The following is a 23,106-nucleotide window of genomic DNA, read 5'->3' as shown; positions in this document are numbered from 1 at the left end:
ACAGCCACCCAACCTCTTCAAACCAGTTTATCCACCCCGGGTGGGGGCGGGTTAGTAATGGCACGGTAGGGTAGGGGAGACATCCACCCTCCTACTGCGAACCTGTTTGTCCATCCCGGGTTGGGGCAGGGTAGGTAGGGGCTCGGGAGGGTGGGAGAAACAGCAGGCCCGGGTTCCATCGTGTGTAGCACACGCCGACAATCTCGTTGTATATGTAATATAGAAATAAGTGTTCTAGACATTGCCAATCTGCTATCATGGCAGAAGTGGGTTGATGTCGAATCTAAGTACAGAAACCTGAATTCGATAGGCATATGCGCGACAGAGCCGGTATCAACTTGTCTTGACGGCCGAATGGTTACCGTCACTATAAAGTTGTCGCTTCCCAACCATTTGGGAGTTCGAATCTCCCCGGTGACGCATCACTTAACATAAATTACCCTTCGGGTTATCTTTTTCTGGGGTTGAGTTAATTTGATATTAAATGACTTTTATAGATTAGGGTGTGAATATATATGTATATATATACATATACTGTATGTATAACTGAATCACGAAAATACAGAACATGCTGAATAAATAAATAAAGATAAAATCCACGAAGGAAAGGGGAAACACTAGAGTGCCGCGAGGCCTTTCGACTGTCTGTCGTCCTTTACTCAGCAGACTTTTTATCTTTACACATATATATAAATATGTATACATATGTATATGCCTGTGTACCCATGACAATATTTTCCACGTTTGCTCAGCGAGAGAATAAGCGCAGTACATAGGTGACATTTTTCTTCCACGTTCCGCATGCCATCATTAAAGCGCTGCCGCCGGCGCCCCAACACCAGAGCTGAAGCTCTCGTCATATTCCGCGGGATTTCTGGAGGCTCTGGCGGATATGGTAAGCAAACTAGATCGTTTGATTAATGGAGCCAACTGCCCTGTCGGCCCTGTGTTACCCCCGTGACATATATATGTAATATTCCTTACATCAGTCATGTTAAAGGAGAACCGCGCGATTGGGATGCAGAGAGAGAGAGAGCGAGAGGGATACAAAGTGGTGTGGACGGGTAAACTCATTCCTGGTCGCAGCCGTTTAGTCGTTGGGCGCGTGTATGCAAACAGGGAGGCGTTCTTACTGAAAAGTAAATAAAAATCAAGCATGTGCACTTACGTGCAAGGGTTAGTAAAGGAATATAATAACGACGAGAACGAATTCTTTGTGTGAGGATTGATGTGATTTGTAGTTCGATGGCTGACGAGATGGCACTTAGAATCTAAACCAGTTGTGGGACTCGAGATACAGAGTTGTCTTAGATTCCAGACATTTTTTTCACGGAAGCTTTAACGGTGACCTCTGCTACTTCTGTGGGGATCAGCGGAGAGGTCATGTAACCTTGTCCTTTGAACTTTATTTTTCTGCAGAATATGAGTTTCATTGACAGCTTCCAAAGGTAAAACGATATAAAAAGATTTCATAACATTTGAGAGGTGACAAACAGGCTCACTGAACTTATGAGGGAAATTCACCTTCCCTTTATTAGTTTCGTAAAGGTTCCCTTTTGTTGTGAGATATCTGTTCATATATTTTGCTTCCATCAAAATTTTATTTCCCATGCTTCTCAGCCAATTCACATTTTATTGATACACTGAGAACCTGAATGAAAGTTTTTTCTTCTCAGCATTACAAAGTAAACACTCCGTAAAATTATACCTCCGCCAACACCATTAAATCATTCCAGATCTGTATCTGAATTCGAATCGAACTCTAAATACAGTTAACTTTAACTTCGTTGTTGATAGATCCCTCGATAAGAAAACAACTATAGCTATCTCAAGCATCTCAAGATCTCAGTTTTTCTGTCCACAAATTTCCATTGAATTCCACCGACAGATTCTGACACTCTGCCTCTCCTCTCGGGCAGAGGAAGACGAACCAACCACAGAATTTTTTACTCCTGTTTGAGAAGCCTCCCTTTGACATCGAAAACTCGGATTTGGTATTTCTATGGGGCTTCCGTTGCAATTCCCGGGCAATTCCATCCTCAATCTCCATACCTCTCAGGCACTATTTCTCTCTGTTGCTCTGCAAACTGTTTCTGTGACTGCAGAAAGGGTAACCTCTCTTCTTTTTTTTTTTTCTAAGGCACGCCAGGTGCAAAATGTGAAAGGCAGATGTCTTGACTTTTATCTCAGCAGTAGAGGTGGTCTGTTGATGAAATTCATACGGAGTTAGTAACAATTACGCTCCAGTCATATACTTGTTCACCCTTAAAGGTTCGATATTGACGCTCAGAGAAATAGCAGGTTCATGATCGATTTGTTTCCCTTTCAATCTGAATTCATTGCCGCAGAAGAAAAGAATTCCTGTTTAAATGTAATTGGTCTCATTCACAAACGTCACTCTCGTAAGTAGCCTTGAGTTCAAAAACAAACAGAGAAGTTATATCGGAATTTCAATCCAAGAATGAAAGGAATGACAAAATATTCAAAAGTACTGAAACCGAAGGATGCATTTCTCAGTCCCTTAAGAAGCACCGCTCAGCCAACTGCTGTCAGTTACCGAAGAGAGATGGCCTTTTAATGAGCTTGCAAAGAGGCAGACCTCAGAGAATTAGCTCTTTAAGACAGAAATTAGTTACGGCGTATCTCTGTTGGCAGAAGCGTAGAATGGTGCTCGGCAAAAAAAAAGGTTCTTCCGTGTACGAATAAGCGTTCAGAATGCTATCAGCATAATTTTAAAATCAATGACATGTTTAAAAATCAAATCCCTTAATTGGAATAACAATTTAAGAAAACAAAGGCCTCTTCTGTTTGTCATTGTACGCGCACCAACGCAGCTCTCATAACATTCTTGGCGACTTTGTCTCGACGTTCGAGCAAAGTCTCGGGAATGTGTTCCACTGATTATTGAGAACAGAACATGACGAATGAAACATATCCCAGAAGAATCAAAAACTCTGCAGCCACAGTTTATAGACGACCGTTCTGCACAGGGAGAATCGAGTGACGATTACCGGAAGGGAAATTAAATGCGGTACCTTTCGGGATAATGACCGAGCCAGAATCTTCGCCTTTAATTCATACTTTCTCCTACAAGCAGTCTCATTAAAGTAGTAAGTTTCTTTCCCACCTGAGAGTTTTGTTGAAATGTTTGACCTTCGACCTTCACTGTTATCCCTGATGTTCCTTTCCTCTGGATTCTTCGTCCCGTGACTTGGAGGTTAAGTTTACGAAAGATGTCGGCTGACCATGTCCCCTGTACTTTCTTTTTTGTTGATGAGATGATAGTTTCCAAAGATTAGAAAGAGGAACAAGGAAAGTAACATTAAAGAATCGATGAAATATAACTGATAGACATGTCGAAGCTTGTAACACCTAAATTCATATTTGAGATGATCGGGTTATAACTTCATTGCCCGAGAGGCTAGGGAGCGTCGTGGAGGTCTCTAGAATAAACCAAAGCAAAGAAATAAATATTAAAGCTCACAATCTTCAGCCTTCAGCTGGATTAAGCAACATTTTAAAAATGCATCTTTTTGACGGCGCGAACCATTACTTCGCAAAGCCTTCCGTTGCAATTTCCTGCTCAGTTGGGTTGGCGCTTTGATACTCCTCCTCACCATTTGCCCTACCACGCCTCTTGCATGAGAGCGGAAAGCGTCATTCTCTCTCTCTCTCTCTCTCTCTCTCTCTCTCTCTCTCTCTCTCTCTCTCTCTCTCTCTCTCTCTCTCTCTCTCTCTCTCATTTCGAAGTTAATGCGCAATTCATGATATAAGCTGTATGTTTCCCGAGTCTGATCTCAGTATCTGGAGTAGAGATAGAGAAGTCCTCCAGTGACCCCGTCCCGTGATTCATCAGCCGGGTTGAACTTTTCAGTAAGTAAGGCACCAAATAGCAAAACCGGGGCGCGAGCAGATACCCAGGGGAAATGACCCTTATCTACAGTAACCAGTGATTTACAATAGTCACTGCAGTTTCAGGTTTTCACTGCCTCCCTCAGTTAACAGAAAATTAAGCAGAAGAGAAAGAAAATAGACTCATTTTTGGATTTAAAAAAAAAACTTAATACAGCAGGTTACGTAAATATATCATAGTACTTCGTGGTTCAGTATCAGTATGACTTTAAAATCAAAACGGGTGAAAAATAAATTTGATTTCAATACGGATAAAGTAATGAGGTCACAACAGTCTGCCTCCTTTGCCTAGATTCCAGTTAAAGTAACCCTCCTGGAAGCCTGGAAGTCTGGAAGACACTCTCCCGTCATAATAGTCGAACGAAAATAAACAAATTTAGCTTAAACTGCAGAACAGAATTAACACTTGTTTTACATCATTTTTCATTAAATGTTTACAACAGCGAGAGTTCTTCAGGAAACTTCTTCACGTAACGAGTCGTGACATTTCGCATTAACCTCTCACAGTTACAGCTTTCCAAGTATAGCCGTAAAATGCGCCGCTGGATTCACATTTCATTACAATAATGGAGTGGTAACGAAGGACTGTTCATGTTTCTATATGACTACTTACGTTAACTGACTCTCTCTCTCTCTCTCTCTCTCTCTCTCTCTCTCTCTCTCTCTCTCTCTCTCTCTCTCTCTATATATATATATATATATATATATATATATATGTGTGTGTGTGTGTGTATAATATAATATACACACACACATATATATATGTATGTATACATATATATACCCTATGCGTGTGCATACGTACATATACGAGTATATACTATGGCACTGTACTCCGGGGATGTGTGAGGTAACCTGCTAATTTAGCGCAAAGGTGACTCTTTGGAACTTGTTGTTTTTAATCATTCCTCAAGAGCGATGAACTTCATTACAATAAGAATCATTCTTAAATAACGGAAAATAGATTTGTTATCTTAATGAACGCAGCAGAGAGAGAGAGAAAGTGAGCATAGAAAGCAAATAAATTTGCGCATCTTATAATATCTTTTACATCTTGCTTGCTCTATTAATTCACATGTGCGCGTCAAGGATTTTTAATTCAAAATGGGTGGGTGAAACTTATATAATTTTATACTAGTCTGTGTTGGTGAACACTCTTTCACAAAAGTTCACTTACAGCGTAATTTAGCTTTTCCGGGTTAACTTACTTTTCTTTTCTGCTCTGAAACTGTTTCAGATGTTCGAGTAACCAGAGGCGCTGGCGACATTTAGTTCCTTTTTTTTTTACCCACGCTGTGGACGCGCTCGGATGACTTACATTTTTGTTCTCAGAACATTTCTCGAGTCGTGTCTTGCAGTTGCCTTAACCCTCTTTGAGTCTCTTGTTTTTCCAGCGAAAGCAAAACTTAAGTGCTTCAGAAAATTTTGACAAATTTGCTTTCTCTGCAGAATATCCTCAACTATGCCACTTAGTTGTACTTTCTCTCTCTCTCTCTCTCTCTCTCTCTCTCTCTCTCTCTCTCTCTCTCTCTCTCTCTCTCTCTCTCTCTTTTCGGAGTACTATTAACGAATCGTCGCCCTGACAAATAGCTATCCTTGAAGCCTATCATTAGGCAGCTTTCATGGTGGGTGTTTGCTGATGTAATAAACCTGACAAATTTGACTTGACGAATTATGTCTCAGTTTTGGATCACCAAACTCCTCTAGAACTGTACACTCGAGCCTTACTGGTCATTTGCTTAAGGAACCGTTTTTTTTTTTTTCTTGTTTTCTGTACAAGGAAACTATTGAGATGGCTAATTGTCTGTCCGTCCGCACTTTTTCTGTCCGCCATCAGATCTTAAAAACTACTGAGGCTAGAGGGCTGCAAATTGATATGTTGATCACCCCCCCCCCCGCCAACCATCAAATATACCAAATTGCAGCCTTCTAGCCTCAGTAGTTTATATTTTATTTACGGTTAAGTTTAGCCATGCTCGTGCGCCTGGCAACACTGTAGGACAGGCCGCCACCGGGCCGTGGCTGAAAGTTTCATGGGCCGCGGCTCACACAGCATTATACCCAGTACAGAAAACCCGATTGCGCCGCTTTCTAATTCTACTGCTTTCTGCCTGGGCAAAACAGAGTCGGCCATTTTTCTTCGTAGTAATCCTTCGGTCTTTTGCTCGAACTAACGCTAGTACTTTTTCAAACAAGCTCGTCTGGGACATTTTGGTGAGGCACACATCGAATATTTCCTCTCGTAACCCTCAAAAAAAAATGTGGTAAGCTAATAAAGTTATAGATAGCGTGTATCAGGCATTTGGGTCATTATGTAAAGCTAGAAATGAGTTGTTATTTTAAGGTATCTTCTTGAAAGGAAAAAACGTATCAAGTCTGTGGGAGCCCTTCCATTTTTCGTGAGGGAGAGCCCGGGCCATTCTGGATTTTGCTACGAGGGAGCAAAAGGGGTGAGAGAAGACTTTTATTGGAATTCCTTCTGAATAAATGACCTCCCCGTTGACAAGGCTCGCCATGGCACTCTTACCAAAATTTCCTTCCTATGTTCGGCCTCACGTGACGGCGCTTCCTTGGTCTTAGAAGTCCGCCTGTTCTTCTGATGTATCATTATTACTTTAGTCGTTATTATTGTCCTTCTTCTTTACTGTTATCAGCATTGTCAACGTTTCACGTTTATTTCAATTATAGTTATTGTCATGTTATGTTCCATATTATATTTAATGTTTCATATGGGCTAATGAAAACCTTAGTCTCTCATCGCCACGGCAGGTTATAACCTTCGTAGGTATCCAGTGAATAATCAAGAAGTACCAATTTGGAAATAGGTCATCCTTTTTACGGTGATAATATTGGCTACATTTCGCAATCCCTCGTTGCTTTAAAGCGCGTTCAATCACGTGGAATTAATGTGTTAAAATGACCTCGATATGCTTGCATTGCGTCGCTTGATCCCCAACCCTGGATTTCCAGCCAGATTACTTTCGCAATATGGTTAGCTGTTACGGAAAACATAATGCGATGCTTAGACTGAATGCTCTAAATGTCCATTTCAGTCTCTATTTGCCATAACGCTCGAAATGAAATGGACAAGTTATTTATAACCGACAGGCAGCGCAAACAAGCGTCCGTGTGTGTGCTTGCACATGACGTGGCCTACGTATCAAGTTGAGTATGCCTTAGTTTAACCAGGCCACTGAGCTGATTAATAGCTCTCCTAGGGCTGGCCCGAAGGATTAGATTTATTTTACGTGGCTAAGAACCAGTTGGTTACCTAGCAACGGGACCTACAGCTTATTGTGGAATCCGAACCACGTTAGAGCGAGAAATGAATTTCTACCACCAGAAATAATTTCCTCCAATTCTTCATTGGCCTGTCGGAGAATCGAACGCGGGACCAGGAGAGTGCAAGCTGAGACCGGTACCCACCCTCCAATGAGGAACTACCCGGGAAGGAAAGGTGAGGTACGTAGCACAGAGGAGTATGCTACCTGAGAAGACCAGTTCGTTTCTTCCATGACGAGACAAAGGTGAAATATAAATATAAAGACTGGAATATAACTCTATCTTTTTAGGGCGCATAAGGTAGTTGGTCGCAATGTGTCATTAGAAGCGCCACCGGGATGAATAACTTAGAAAATAACGTCTTTCAGAACGTTAGACAAGGGTTCTGTGGTTACCCAGTCAACAGTAGTGTCCCTTTGAACAGACTGCCTTCTGCTCTCCTCTTCACCCAACCTTGGTGCAGAGGAGAGGGCAAAGTCCTTGTGCCGATGGCGTCTGCCAATGCTGTTGAGGAAACAGCAGCCATCACTCTACACCTCATACATGGTCTAGTAATACCGCATCGCACGGTATCGGTGAGAACTTCCATACAGCACGGAAAATCACTTTACCCCTGCCACAGCTAAATGATGGCCTAGGGACACGTGCAGGTTTCGAATGCTTCAACGAAATGGATTACCGAAGGTCTTTGCATAAAATCAGGTTTGTTAATCAGAACATCTGAACGTCTGGAATGTTACATGTGACGTCTGCGTTCAACCTCCTGAGGAGTATCACTTGTCATTTTATAAGAACGTTATTGTTAGGGATAAATGTTTGAATTCCAAAAGTTGTAGAAAATAGGCTGGAAGGTTTGTTACTTTTTGGGGGGGAAATTGAGCCTTCATTTACAAAACATTTTCAAAAATTATTTTCTAACAAACCCTGAGTCTGTCAGGAACTTCATAACTTCCAATTACAGAAATGGCACATAAGGAGAGTTGAATATTTACGCATAAATTATTTCATGCAATAAGTTTATGAGCTGATATAAAGATGAAACAAAAGAGCATCAAATAAAACAAAATTCAATATGAAACGATTGCGCATAATATAAAGCACGCCCTCCATACGAATCGATAGGAGGCAGCGCGTTTGTAATCTGTTCGGTCAGACCAAAACTAATCGAATACAGTTGGCTGAATCGTCTATTATTCCGGAAGCAGATTACCGACTCGATATTAAACGTGCATTCTGTGGCCGAGGCTTCATCTCTTTCCCCCCAGAATTTCGTAACCCTTCCTTTTGAACTGAAATTTCGTCACTCGTGCTTTGAAGGAATAAACAGCAATTGGCGCGCTTAGAATGATGCCTTATTGTGTGTATTTGCTCTTTATTCCTTTGAGTCTAATGAAGGGAGCCTCGCTGCCAATCTCTTTTTTGAAGCTCGAAAATGAATTGTCAGAAAGCGCCGGAGTTTATAAGAAGACGGGGAACGGCTCATTCACGCAATAATGTATGATGACAACATGACCAAATTATCAGATATTTCTCACTATGGAGTAGAATATGAATTTGTGAGACGCGCTTTGTTACAAGATAACCGGCCAATGATTCTTATATCCAATCGGTATGTTTTGGAATTCTTAAAATAATTCGAGATAGTTATTCTTGAAGTAAGTCAGATGTTTCTTTTAAATTCCAAATAGCTCAACTCTGTTAAGAGGATCAGTTCCGTCAAGTAAAGTTGCGGAACTGAAATAGTTCCTCTTGCAGTCTGTGCCGAACGGAGAACTTTATAAAGTTCTGTCATTGTAGAAGACAGACCTAAACAGTGACACACCAGGTAATCTGGACCTCGGGTTTTAGAGTTTTCGCCGACGCTCCAGAATGTCGAAGAGCTAAGGATCAGAGGCTCTAAAGTACCTCTGAAGGAATCACGAACTCCCAAGTCAGCTCTCACAACACAGAATCGCCCATATGACGGGAAACGGCGACAGGAACAGAGTCATTCGTTCCTGAAAGGAGATTCTGAAATACTAGAATTCCAGTCAGAGCTTTCTTTAACTGCCCTCAGTCAGTCAGTCAGTCAGTCGGAATTCTTGGCTTCGGTGCTTGCCAAACGGTGAGGCAGCAAATATTGGGATGCAAAGGATTATGCACAGCTATTCAGGAACCGGAGGAGAAATTGCTTCGTTGGGAAAAGAGCATTTGCGTTCATCGCCTGCGATCCGGGTGCAAAAGAAGTTTCAATTAAATGTAAATGTAGGCGATGCATATGGAAACACGTACAAATTTCTATTCTCGTTCGCTGTTTAAGCGTTTCCTTGGTACGAGAGTTTTTTTGAAGGGTTAATTTTGCTGAAGTGTGAGCCAAAGTAATCGTTATATACATGCTTTGAGACCTTTTTGCTTTTATAATACGCTCCGGGAGTCCTCAGTAGCAGCTAATTACTTTGTAAGATGACCTCGATCGCCTTGACATGCTTAAATGAGAGTGAATCATTTAACAATCATTTTGCTAACTAACTGCGTACAATTTGAGAAATGCAGCCGTTATAAGTTGTGATCAGTAAAGCTGAACTCTACGTATATTTGAATGGAAACACTAACTACTCTGGCCAGCTTAAAAAGATCTGTCTCGGTCCTGTGCTTCGAACCTGACTTTGAGATACACACGAGTCAGGATTAAAGCAAAGCCAATGAGCAATGGTTAGTGTAGTTGAATGCCACTCAGATCAGTTACTGCCGCAGTATGGGGTCTGCGATGGAAGCCAACATTCTTTGGAAGCTTGAATTGCAAGTCAGTGGCCCCTGTTTGTTTGTTCCATGTGAATAGGTTTCATCTACTGAAATAAATAAATAAATAGATAAGAAACTGCTCATAACTGTATTGAATCATTTCTAAAAGCGACCATCGTAAAGAAATATTCTTCCGATGTTTTCATCATTCTGCAGAATTCCGTGTTGAAGACAAGTCTTTCAGAATTCTCCCAAGAAGGACCAGGAACGCGAAAGGAATGTTTATAATCATCCTCGAGAGAAAATTTTTATCTTGAAGAGAAGCAGAGGCGGTGTTGTGAAAGCCATTGCAAATAGGGAGCAGCTTCTCAAAAAAAAATGTTTTTCATTGAGATCTAAATTGGAAGAATAAAATAAAAAACAGATGAAGGAAAATCTCAACCCATAATCAGTGTTATAAGGCGAATCACAAAAGCTATTCATTTTTTTTTTTAACGAAATGAAAACATGTTGTGTCTTCTTGAAATATTCATTTATAAAATTTGTAAAAAATTATTTAAGAAATCATCAGACAAAACCTCATCGTATAAGCCAGTTTGTGAAACTCAGTGATCATGAAATTGGCAATGCAAGCACGAACACAGTTTTCTGTGCATGTGGTTTGTCTTGTATGGTTTGTAAACAGGCACAAATCTGTGTCGGTGATAGAAATTCATTTCTCGTCATAATGTGGTTCGGATTCCACAATAAGCTGTAGGTCCCGTTGCTAGGTAACCAGTTGGTTCTTAGCCACGTAAAATAAATCTAATCTTCCGGGCCAGCCCTAGGAGAGCTGTTAACCAGCTCAGTGGTCTGGTTAATCTAAGATATACTTATTTATTGGAATGAAGATGGTGCGCAAAGTGCCTTGAAAACTCTTAAACTAATTATGCAGTAACTACGAATAGATATTCAAACGAAAACTGATTCAAAACAATATTCAAATGATGCCGAGGGCATAATGGGCGGTCAAAATTGTTGCGCAGTTCTTAGCATTGCGCCAAACTTTGATCATTTAGCGCGCCCACTGAAGACTCCTTCCTAGTATTGATGCAGAACCGTTGGAAGAAACCTTGACTTATGCGCAAAATATTGCATCCAGATTTGATCGGTTAGGATCAACCGTCTTCTTTTTACAGACTAACAAATTTAGTGAGCGTAAATTCAGGGGGAATCAAAAACAACAAAAATTCCATCCTCCCTCCCCCTAAAAAAATCGAGTGAAGTTTACAACCAACAATCACAAGAACTGAAAAATAAGAAATGTTGATAATTATACAGAAAGTAGATATGATAGCTATATATTATATAGTTTTATAACCCCGCCTGATATCTCCCAATACGAAAAAAAGACGCACTCTAAGTATTCCAAAGAACGTCTGGAATTTAGTGGGGCTCTCCTTTCTCCATAACTATTGACCACTACTCTTCTGAAATGAAGGCGATTAACCTTCCGAATAAGTTCCCAAAATGGATTGCCTAATATATATATATATATATATATATATATATATATATATATATATATATATATATATATATATATATAGCCTTTATATGTATATATGTAATTGTAATAGCCACAATGCCCTCTTAACTTCTCGAATTCTTCGCGCTTTTTTGGATGCGCTTGTCACTACAAAGCCTTGAGATCCAAGTGCAAGAAACTGAAGTGGTTGAGATGTCCGGTAGTGGGAAACGAACCCGCGTCACTGTAATCGCAATTACATATTGTGTATCTGTGACCAGTAGATTATACATATATATATATATATATATATATATATATATATATATATATATATATATATATATATTATATATATATATATATATATATATATATATATATATATATATATATATATATATATATACATACATACTGTATATGTATATAATATGCATAAATGTGTCTTTTGATACATAGATTACAGATAAAAAGAAAAATGAATGTGTGTTGATAAGAACTTGTAATTGGGGAATTAAATGTGTATGAGTGCGTACATGTATGTGTGTATATATATAATATATATATATACATGTGTAAATATAATCTCTCTCTCTCTCTCTCTCTCTCTCTCTCTCTCTCTCTCTCTCTCTCTCTCTCTCTCTCTCTCTCTCTCTCTCTCTCTCTCTCTCTCTCTATATATATATATATATATATATATATATATATATATATATATATATATATATATATATATATATATATATATAAATATATTATATATATATATATATATATATATATGTGTGTGTGTGTGTGTGTGTGTGTGTGTGTGTGTGTGTGTGTGTGCTAGAAGTATTCATTAATACTTCTCACTTCGCCATGTTTTCCTTTCGAGAAGTCACAGACCAAACCTTCTGCTACTCCTTGTTTGCCAAGCTTGAATCTGACAATAGATTCATCAAGGTCCAAAGCACCCACCCACTGTACCCCTCCCACACCTGGCCAAAGCGTCACTCTAAATTAATCTTTATGATCTCCTGGCCGAGGATCTTAATTCCAGTAAGGGCTGAAATGCTTAATAACCTTATTCCCAGACATCGTGAGGTTTTGTGATGTCGGATTGTCAAAGGTGTAAATCTAGATTAGTTTTTATTTATTACGTCAAAATCCTTACCAAATTATTGACCCTTACTCAGTGGTGATGTATAAGAGAGGCTTCTCCTCTGACTGAGGATAATTTTGACTTTCATGATACAGAATCAAAGAAATGCTGTTGCATTAATCTGCAGATGGTGGTAGATACCTACTACTTGATTTCCACATAAATATCTAGATCTATTTCGTGGTGTATTCTGGCTTAGCAATAGCGACCTATTTCTAGATACCTCATCCGAAGGTCATACAACTACTGTCCATGACTTTTCTCTGTGTATCAGTGAACTACGAACAAGTAAATGATAGTGAAGACTTGTCTGTTTAAATTTTGCATTCTTTGGAAGGAAAGTTAATTTCAGGTACAATTGTTCACTGAGAATTTTTCGTTCTTAAACCAAAATCTTTATAACTTTTTCAGCATTCTTGTGATGTAGTGGGAAAAAATTACTTTACTTTTCAGAATGGCTTTCATTTCAAAGCAGTATACTGTAAGATTCTTTCTACTCAGGGTCATCAGTGATTAATTATTTTACACCAAAAACGTTTGTTCAAAATTCGATTGAATTTACTATTAAGGTGCATGATGATTTTAACTCACTTTTACTGATGTTGCTACAACTACTATAATAGTGATTATTATTATTATTATTATTATTATTATTATTATTATTATTATTATTATTATTATTATTATTAATTGTAGTTAATTGTAGTTAATTGTACAGATATTGGTGCAGTTGTATCATAAGCGACAAAATTCATGACTGTAGTACCCCATTAAATATTCGTTTACCCTAAAATAGTTGCCTCTAACGTAGCATTTCGTTTTATTTTCATATACTGTAAATAAAATGCTCGTTACATTTCGTGAAAGCCGATGGAACGGCCAACTTAGTCCCCGATTTTGAAAATCTAAACGAAGCGGGAAGAGGCAGGATATGGAAAAAGATTCTGAAAAGAAGAGATTGTCGGAACCCAGGGATTACCGAAGGATAGTAAGAGATCTCCTGCTTGGCCGCGGAGGAAAAGAGGAATTCGCCAATTCGAACAAAATGGACTTCTCTCGTTTCCCACCCGCGCACGGAGTTTCGAGAGTCACATCCAGCGAAAAGCAGCGTTTGCCTTCACTCTCGAAAAATTCGTGGAAGCTGCCATCTTCTTACACTGTAAACTTTCGCTGTTTCGCTGAAGTAAAAATCTAGAATCAAGAACTTGTTTCATATTCTGTGTTTCCACTTTTTCTAATATAAGAGTAAATCACAAGATTCAAGAATTTATCAGACTTAAATACCTCACTTCGACAAACGGTTCGCAGATGAAGCTAATCTTCAAGAGAATTATGTAGCAAAATGTACAAAAATCTGTCGAGACATAAAATGAAATTTATTCGAACACTGCACCTTGGAAGAACATGTTTACATATCAGTTTCTGTAACAGCATGAAGAAATCTTTTACGCTTTTTTAAAGACGAATAAAATTACAGTCACGAAATTAGAAAGGATAAAACTCCATTTGCCGACGACGTATCGTACATGCCACATCTTGCCCAAACGTACCGAGACACTAAACGTTCAAGTACCCATGGTGAATCATGAGTCACAAATAATGTAATTTTTTTCTATAGGTTTAGGTAAACGTCCATTACATAGGCTTTACCATGACTGCACATCCTTTGCACAGGATGCCTGTGAAGATGTTTATTGGAATGAATCGTCTCTGAGCAACTCGCAGTCTCTCTTACTGAAACGGAACACAATAAAAGTTCCACATGACACGAGCAGCGTTTCATAATTGAATGTTGACAACTGAAGTCTTGCGTACAATCAAAAATGCATCTCATAACACCAACTTCAGGCGCTTCGCAATGTTGCAGTGTGATGAGAAGTGAATTTAGTTTCTGACGCTCCCCAAACTTTGTTCATTTCGGTATGATCACACAGTCAGGGCAGTCAGTCTTTCCTTTCATTCCAATGTGACCTCTCACTAGAATTTCTCAAAGGACCAGAGTCCACTGCCATCTTTCAGCTTTCTCACAGATAACAGCCGAGAAGGGACGGTTTTTCCTGCCAGATTTTTTATCCTCCATGTTATATTTTTTCCAGCAAACTTGAGGCAAGTTAAAAAAATAATTTCATTTTCCACCGATTTCGCATAAAGGAAAAAATTAATCTAGTGTTATTGCTCTTACTTTTTTCCATATTCTTATCGTTGTTCTTCTCCGGAGATTGTCGTGGGAGAATTCGATCATTTCGAAGAGACAGGGAACGCAGTAGAGTTACCTGCGACTGATCAGGATTAAAAAACAAAAAAGAAAAGGCCCAGGTCCACTTAAAACCCCAGAACGAGTTACTCTGATAGTTTGTCAACGAAGCTCAAACTGAGCTCCAGTGCAAATAGGCCATGAAATTCCAATCCGTTCGAAAGCTTAATTATCACCGTTTTCTCTCAACTGACCTCAATAATTGTGTCATTATGTGGCGTCATATTTGTCAGAGTCAAGAAGTTCGTGTCCTTTACTAAGCTCTCGCTGCCAGAAAGAGAAGTCGAGTTTCTGTGAACTATCATTGATCCCCATTTCTTGCCTGTGGGAAAATCTTGAGACTCTGCTACATATGCCTATGTGCCCATTAATGCTTCCAGGATTATGAACCTCTAAACATGGTCACACTACTACTCTCATTTTCCCCTTGAGTGATGTGGAAAAGGAATAGATTCGTGTAGAGTTCGTTACTTACTCTGCAGTCGGGTTTTCAAATATGCAACTCGAATTCCAAAACCTCGGTCTCTCTCTCGCAGCCAATCGCCACTTTGGAACGCAAGATTAATTTTCCATATCTGAACGACTGATCCATGTATTTGAATAAAATGTAACATGAAAAGTGAAAATGGGTATATACACATGATCGCATCACCTATATATATTTACACTTCTTATGTACATACATTTTAACATATGTATGTCCAAGGGTGACCACATACATCGTATTATACAGTATATTCAGTTATTAAAGCATTAAACAGTTATTAATAATATATGCATATACATATATATAAGTGTGTGCGTGTGTTTATGTGCATATGTATGTGTACATATTCGCTCAGTTGTTTTATAAGACACATTAGATTTTTCCTAGAAGGGGGGCTCCGGGGTAAATGTTCCAGGTCCCAAATCTTCTTTAGAGACGCAGTTACGCCAAGCCTCTTTCCACACCAGCTGTGGCCCACAGCTAACGTCTAACTGCCAGGTATAAAACTCACGGGTAGAATCATCAGGGGGAACATCTGATTTTATAGTAACAGCCAAAGCCATTTCCTTTACAATGTACTAAGCTCTGGTCTCGTGGTGTCCGATGTTAGTAATACTGGGCCATAGGGGATATATATATATATATATATATATATATATATATATATGTGTGTGTGTGTGTGTGTGTGTGTGTGTGTGTGTGTGTGTGTGTGTGTGTGTGTGTGTTTTTGGCGATGTGTGCAGTAAGTATGTATGTATGTACGTATGTATTCCATAAATCGTTCAGTATTTATGTAGATGCGTTCTATATAACCCACTCCAGTCAGTAGCCTTATATTCCGTTATTTCATGCATCTTGTTATACTTGCAATTCATCCACTGGAACTGCATTTGCAATAACCTGTTGCTCGTATACTCTGCAACTCCTCCGCCAAACCTAAGAAGACAAAAACTCATCAAAATCAAAGAAGCACTTTCAACTTACATCATAGAGCCATGTTTACGAACGATCCTTCAAGAGTAAGCTAGAGATTACATTTCTTTCCGAGCCGCGGATTCGAGCGACTGTTTTCAAGCATTTACTGAGCGCGAATGAACGAGCGACAAACACACGTGATGGCAGGTGGAGGCCACGACACACATCCTCCTCACTCTCACTCCAAAGCAACACTGGGCAAGACTTTGACTGTGATGCTCAGCTCTCACCCACACACAAGCAGAGTCTCTCTCTCTCTCTCTCTCTCTCTCTCTCTCTCTCTCTCTCTCTCTCTCTCTCTCTCTCTCTCTCTTGCACTTTGAATTTATTTCTTTTAATATTCTCGCTAACTTTGTTTATTTTGTAAATTTGTTTTATTTATGGTCACTGGGGCAACCATGCTAGCAATATTGACTCATCAATTGCGCATTGATATCACAACGCGAAAAAAAAAAATTATGAAGACCAAGAGTGTTCTAAATTTTTGTGTGAATAATGTTTTGACAGAAGCCATCGGGCATGGAAGTTGCGTTGCTCTTATACTAAATGCGTAACTAATATATTAGGGAGGAAAAGTGAGAAAAATCACCGCCGAATGTCGATGAATTATCGATTTTTAGCTTTTTAAAGTTTTGGACTGGTATATGTCTAAATAAAAATTTCATGAAATATTATTGCAAAAAAAATTTATGTTTTTTTTTTTTACATTTTTGTTCATCGCATTTACCGGCGTTTGAGCGGCATTGGGCGAAAATTTTTCGCAAACTTTCTGTATGACTTTTTGGGTGGAAGTGAGAAATGTACTTTACTACAATACACATTATCTACGTTAAAAACTGGCTCTCTCTCAAAAAAAATATAATATCTGAGTAAATATGTATCTGTGTATCTCGATATCGCCCTGTGAGCGACATTGTGCGACAAATTGTCGTACAATGTTTGTATAACTTGCCAATTCTGGGTAGTAGAAAGTGAGAAATTTACTTCAGTATCCTACTAAAACACCCCTTTTTCTACGATAAGAGCTTGTTCGTTCTCTAAAAAAATATAAAAAAAGTAAATATACATCTATATATTTCGATATTTTGAACTCGTTGTCACAGATGTACCATGCAAGCTAGTATACATATAATATTTTATATTTATTGGCATATTTTCACTGCCTATTTTCGGAAACATGAAAATATATAAGTAGGTAACAGTTCCAAACAGAGCGTCGGGGTTTACCAACAAACCATTTCTAGTTGTTCGTGGTTACGGTTCAGGTGATATCCAAGTGACCTAGTGCTTTCTGACGCATTTCTTTTTCGGATTTTCGTACCGTGTAGTGCATTCACGCAATCCCACTGCCAGAACGCCCATATATCTAAGTAAGGGATTTGTTTTCCTGTATGAGTGATATTCTAATTAGTGATTACTTTTTCCATAATATCATAATAATTATATAAGAAAACAAAGCTTGATTTTACTGCAGTGAGTTGTCGTCTGACTGGGGACTTGTGTAGGCTTGGTTGTTCAGCGTTTGTTTACTTTATCCTGAAGTTGTTTGTTTGTTTGCCTCTGCAATATCTGAACGGAAAACATGTACAACAGTGTATATAGGTTATGTAGGAAATGTATATTGATAGCATATACTTTTAGAGGTTATGAAGAAAACTTTAGGGTGAGTGTGAAACGATGGGGACAAACCTCTCCTAGAATACCATGTCCTGGCCTAACCTCATTAGGGCATTTGGTAGAACATAATTTATTACGAAAAAAATTTGCACTGATAGTGTATACAGCCTACTATTTTTTATAGGTTATGGAGAAAACATTATATTGATAGCATAGATTAATGAATTTTTTTTATGAAAAAACTTTGCACTGACCAAGTATACCTTAATTTAACCAGACCACTGAGCTGATTAACAGCTCTCCTAGGGCTGGCCCGAAGGATTGGATTTATTTTACGTGGCTGAGAACCAGTTGGTTACCTAGCAACGGGACCTACAGCTTATTGTGGAATCCGAACCACATTATAGCGAGAAATGAATTCACTTTATTCTTCATGCATCATGAGCAAGCTACAGTTAGAGGTTTAAAGATATACCCAGTGGCTGTTTCACATTTGCAAGTATATATATATATATATATATATATATATATATATATATATATATATATATATATATATATATATATATATATATATATATATATATGTATGTGTGTGTTTTATATATATATATATATATATATATATATATATATATATATATATATATATATGTATGTATATATATATATATATATATATATATATATATATATATATATATACACACACAAACTAAGTTTCGAGAAAACAGCAAAAGAAAAAAAATTATGGTTATTTTGTAATAACTATGAAACTATGACAATCAGAATTATCAGATAAGTTACTACTAGTTTGCTATAAGAGTGAAGCGTACAGCGATATCAGCTGATGACAACCCAGTGGGTGGTAAAGTAATTGTTTATCATTTTCGTTTAAACAAATCAAATCGTTATTATCAATTTAAATCTTCCCATTCTGCGCCTCCATCTGTCAGCGTCTCGTCAGTGCGAATCCCTCGCGGGTTTGTGTGCATTGACGTCACCACTTGGTGGTGTTGGTTGTGGTAAGAATTTTAGGATCTGTATCCTAGTATACTATAATGAAAGTTTTATATACATTATTATTATTATTATTATTATTATTATTATTATTATTATTATTATTATTATTATTATTATTATTATACAGTAGTTTAACCAGACCACTGACCTAATTCAATCTCTCACAGGGTTGGCCCGAAGGAGTTGTCTTAATGATAAAGCGTAGATTTTATTCATTAAATTACTGCTTTCAAAGAATAGCTATATTTCGTAACTGATTAAAAAGGTCAATTTTAGTGTTATTTTACATTGTCAACATACAGAGATTGGATCACGTAGCCTTTTCATCAAATATCCATAGGAGACAACGGTCAGACGAGAGTGAACAATTCTAGAAAGTCAAACTTACTTGCGTGTCGTTCCTTATTCCAGCTTTGAGTTTAATCTGTTCATTATTCCGTATATTCTCCCATTTACTGATTATAATCTTTTAGAGATACTAATAAGAGTATCTACATGGGATCTTGTCTTAGTGCAGCATTGGCTGCCCTATCTGCTTTATCATTTCCTTGAGTGGCTACGTGAGCACGAATCCGACATTCCTACATTTTTGGTCATCTTAGGTGTATTTGGTGAAGTAGCAATTTTATAGTGTTGTTCGAGAGTTTCTGTAACAGTTCTAGAGCCGCTGGAAATTAGAATTTCTCTGATGGCACATCTTTATTCATTTCCATGATTAATCAAGTATCAAAATAATTTAGCTGTGGAAACAGAAGCATTGTTGGGCAAGGGTAACGTGTTTGTTGGGTGATATGATCGCAAATCACACGCCCGATGAAGATTCGGAGTCATGGTGTAAACCTTTGCATTTTATATTTGCGGTGCATGTTGCTCACGGTGCTCTAGGGTATATGAGAAGTTTTTATATTTACATTTATTGACTCAAACGATCAGTTGGGAAAGTTGGTGGGTGATTATTTATATCTCCAATAAAAAATTTTTTTTCGTTGAATCGCTTGTATTTTTACCGCACTAGGCAGTGTTACCAATTCACAAAGAAGAGTTAGTGGCGGGTCATTGCTTTCCACTTTGTTAAAAGAGTTAAAGATTTAAAAACTCCATTCCAATTAAAAACTCCATTCCATATTCTGAGTCCCTCATCATGAATCCTATCAGAAGTGTATACCTGACATTCATTGTCGAGAATAGACAGTGTTGTAAAGGTTTTTCTGTCAGCTCCCAATATTTGAAAGGTAGTATATAAAATTTAATGTATCTTTGCATTTTGCGTTTATATGGACTATGGGCTTTCCAATTTAGAAGTGTCAAAGATTAAGCCTAAGAACTTTGACCTATGGTCATGTGATAGCCTCTAAACCTTAAGTCAGTCTCTTAATATTTTTCCCCTTTATATTTTTATTAAACATATCTTCGTCTTTTCTAGGGAGAACTGAACACCCACTGATAAGTTTCGTGTCTAATTTTACCGTAGCTTTATTAACGTCGCTCATTATGTTTGATTCTGTGCTGCATTTAGCAAAATCGAGCAAAATCGTTCATGTAAATGTTGTTTATCATCCAAACTGTTAATAACTACTGAGTCACTAATTGCTAGTGTGAATAGGGTGCTACTACTAGTAAGAACACTTCCAAGTGAGAGTGAGTCTTTGAATACTTGAATGGTACGAGCTGTCAGAATTTTCACCGGAAATTGGCTAATGGTCGCGTATATTATTTTTGTTGCTGCCTAAGGAAGGAAGGATGATCGAATGTAGGCCAGAGGCCAAGTGCTGAGACCTGTGTGGTCATTCAGCTATGAAGGGGAAATTGAGAGTAGGAGTTTTAAAAGGTGTAACAGGAGGAAAACCTCTCAGTTGCGTCATGTAATAATTGTTAGAAGAAGGTTGAGGAAAGAAAGATGGAAGAAAGAATACGAAAAGAGGTACAGTAAAAGGAATGAAGGGATGCCTACAGTGCACCGCCACGTGGAGTGCCTTGCCTCTTTTTTTCTTAGGGGTCAAGAATCTTGTTTCCATTTCTGAATATGGCATGTTTTGGTGATTTGATCAATGTCCCATTTATTTTCCTGAATTTCTGGTAGATATTTTCCCAGTGATGATATTCTTCATTGTGTGACTTCTTTTCTAAACCTTGCAGACAGTTTGTTGTAAATTGGTTTTGTGTTTCTGTTGATACTGTAATCATTATTAGTTTCCTTCGCCCAAAGGTTGTGATTTATCAGTTTTGTTAAACCTTTTGTTTAGACCATCTAATTATCTTCCAATTGAATGTTTTTGTATCATTAATCCTGAAGGAGTTTAATATTTCCTTAGATATTCAAATGGAAGGATTTGTCTCGTGTATAACTGATAGGCCTACAGTTCCCAGGAGCTTTATGAATATTATAATGAAGAATTTTAGCAGAATTATTTTGCAGGAGTGATATTAAAATTTAAAAATGATCATTAGTATAAAAGTCGCCACTTTTTCCTTTCAGATCTATGTTGGACGAGCAGCGCGACATCAACTGGCGAAAAAGTTCCTCGCATTTTTGTGAACAATGTTTAGTGGAGCTGTGCGCTGACCAAAGAGCTATAGGAAAACTGCCCACTTGCACTTTGTTTCAGCTGGGAAATGCACACACAGGACATGCCAAAGCCCATATGTGTTCTAGATATTCATTTTTGTTCATCCAAAAGCCGAGCTAATGCACAAAAACAGAGCAGAATTTTAACCGAGACGCAACATCCAAGGTACCACTGTATATTGTAGTTCATAAGTAGAATTAAAGAATGTTACACAAATGAAATTTCTAAAGAACACCAAAGCATAACAACAAAAACATAATTCACCATAATAAAATAAATAGTAAAAGATCAACTTTTGTAAACCAAAAAAATCTCTACACTTACATGACATCCAGTGATTGTACAATCCAGTGGAATTTAAAGTCTTGGACCAGATTACACCTCGAAGTATAGTGCCTCCTCAAAGAATATAAACTGATCACAACACGTAAATAAACCAGTACCATTATATGCAAATATTTACCAGCTACAACTACTTCACAAGAAGCAGCCTTCTTCCCCTGCACTATTATTTACCTAACCTAGCTGCTTTTGCTGTTGGTCGCAACACTAGGCTGATTATATATTTATAACCTTTTCTTATAACTTCTCATTCTGCAGACTGATTTCCCTTTGAAGCCCTTTTGGGTTTAAAGTCTGTTGACGGTCCATAGGGATTTTCAGCCGTAAAGACTGGAGTTATATTTTTGTTGTTCTTAAGAAATTTCATTTTTTGTAATTGGTGCAATAGTCTTGGTTTTTTCCATTTTATTACTTGTATCTTTGTATCTTTCATTAGAATTTTTATAGATATTCGACCACAGCAGCTGTGTTTCTTCGTTACCAAATGGGTGATAAACCCACATGATTTTACACCTTAATCATTGGAAGGCAAGCTTTGACAGTAAAGTTTGCCCTTGCTCATCCACAACAGGTACTAGTATGAGAGGAGAGGCATGCCATTTGACTCCACCCTCCATCAAAGTTTCAAGAGCTGAATTGTCTATAATCCAAATTTTGTTTTTATATACTGTAGTCTATCTTACAGAAGAAAAGAAAATTTAACTAATTACCAAGACGAAAAAAATCCTCACTTCATTTTGTTACGTCAGCAGAAAAGGTACAAGGGTCCTAGGAAGTTGGTCTAATGCCATCAGTGCCATTGGGACATTGTCTCTTTTCTGCCATCCTCTCAGCTGTCCCCAAGAACAGCAGCTGATCAGGTATCCATGACCAGGAACAACTGTTGTTTCAGATTTAATTTTGTGTAAATTGCAGTTCCAAATTCCCTATCAGTTTTCATGGAGTGACTGCAGTTCCAAATTCCCTATCAGTTTTCATGGAGTGACTAGCCAACTGATAATTTCACATCTGTTTGACGTACTCTGCAGTGTGTTGGATATACTGCATATGACATGCAGTGTAGTGTTATAGTCATATATGAAGCTTTGTAATTCACCATTAGAGAATACTGTATAAGGATTGAACTTTCAGGCTGAGTTGTCAGGTTTTAGTAATTAACTGTTTTGCTCTTCTTGCCGAGTTTTGAATGAATCTATTTTCTTCCATATTGGTATTTTCAGTTGATGTTGGGGGGTTAGTTTTCCAACTGATGCATGTTCCAAAAATTCATCA

General features: G+C 38.0%; 1 protein-coding gene across 1 annotated transcript in view; it reads right to left on the bottom strand.

Moving 5' to 3' along the window:
* The window catches only part of LOC136848862 (atrial natriuretic peptide receptor 1-like), a 454,893-nt gene extending 438,410 nt beyond the window's left edge, over positions 1-16,483 (bottom strand). Inside the window, exon 1 of the mRNA XM_067121689.1 lies at positions 16,295-16,483. The gene's annotated coding sequence lies outside the window, so the exon portion shown is untranslated. The remainder of the gene's footprint in view (positions 1-16,294) is intronic.
* Between the last annotated feature and the right edge of the window lie 6,623 nt (positions 16,484-23,106).

Source organism: Macrobrachium rosenbergii, chromosome 19 (genome assembly GCF_040412425.1).
Source record: "Macrobrachium rosenbergii isolate ZJJX-2024 chromosome 19, ASM4041242v1, whole genome shotgun sequence".
Taxonomy (NCBI): Eukaryota; Metazoa; Arthropoda; class Malacostraca; order Decapoda; family Palaemonidae; genus Macrobrachium; species Macrobrachium rosenbergii.
This window is presented reverse-complemented; position numbering and strand designations above follow the sequence as displayed.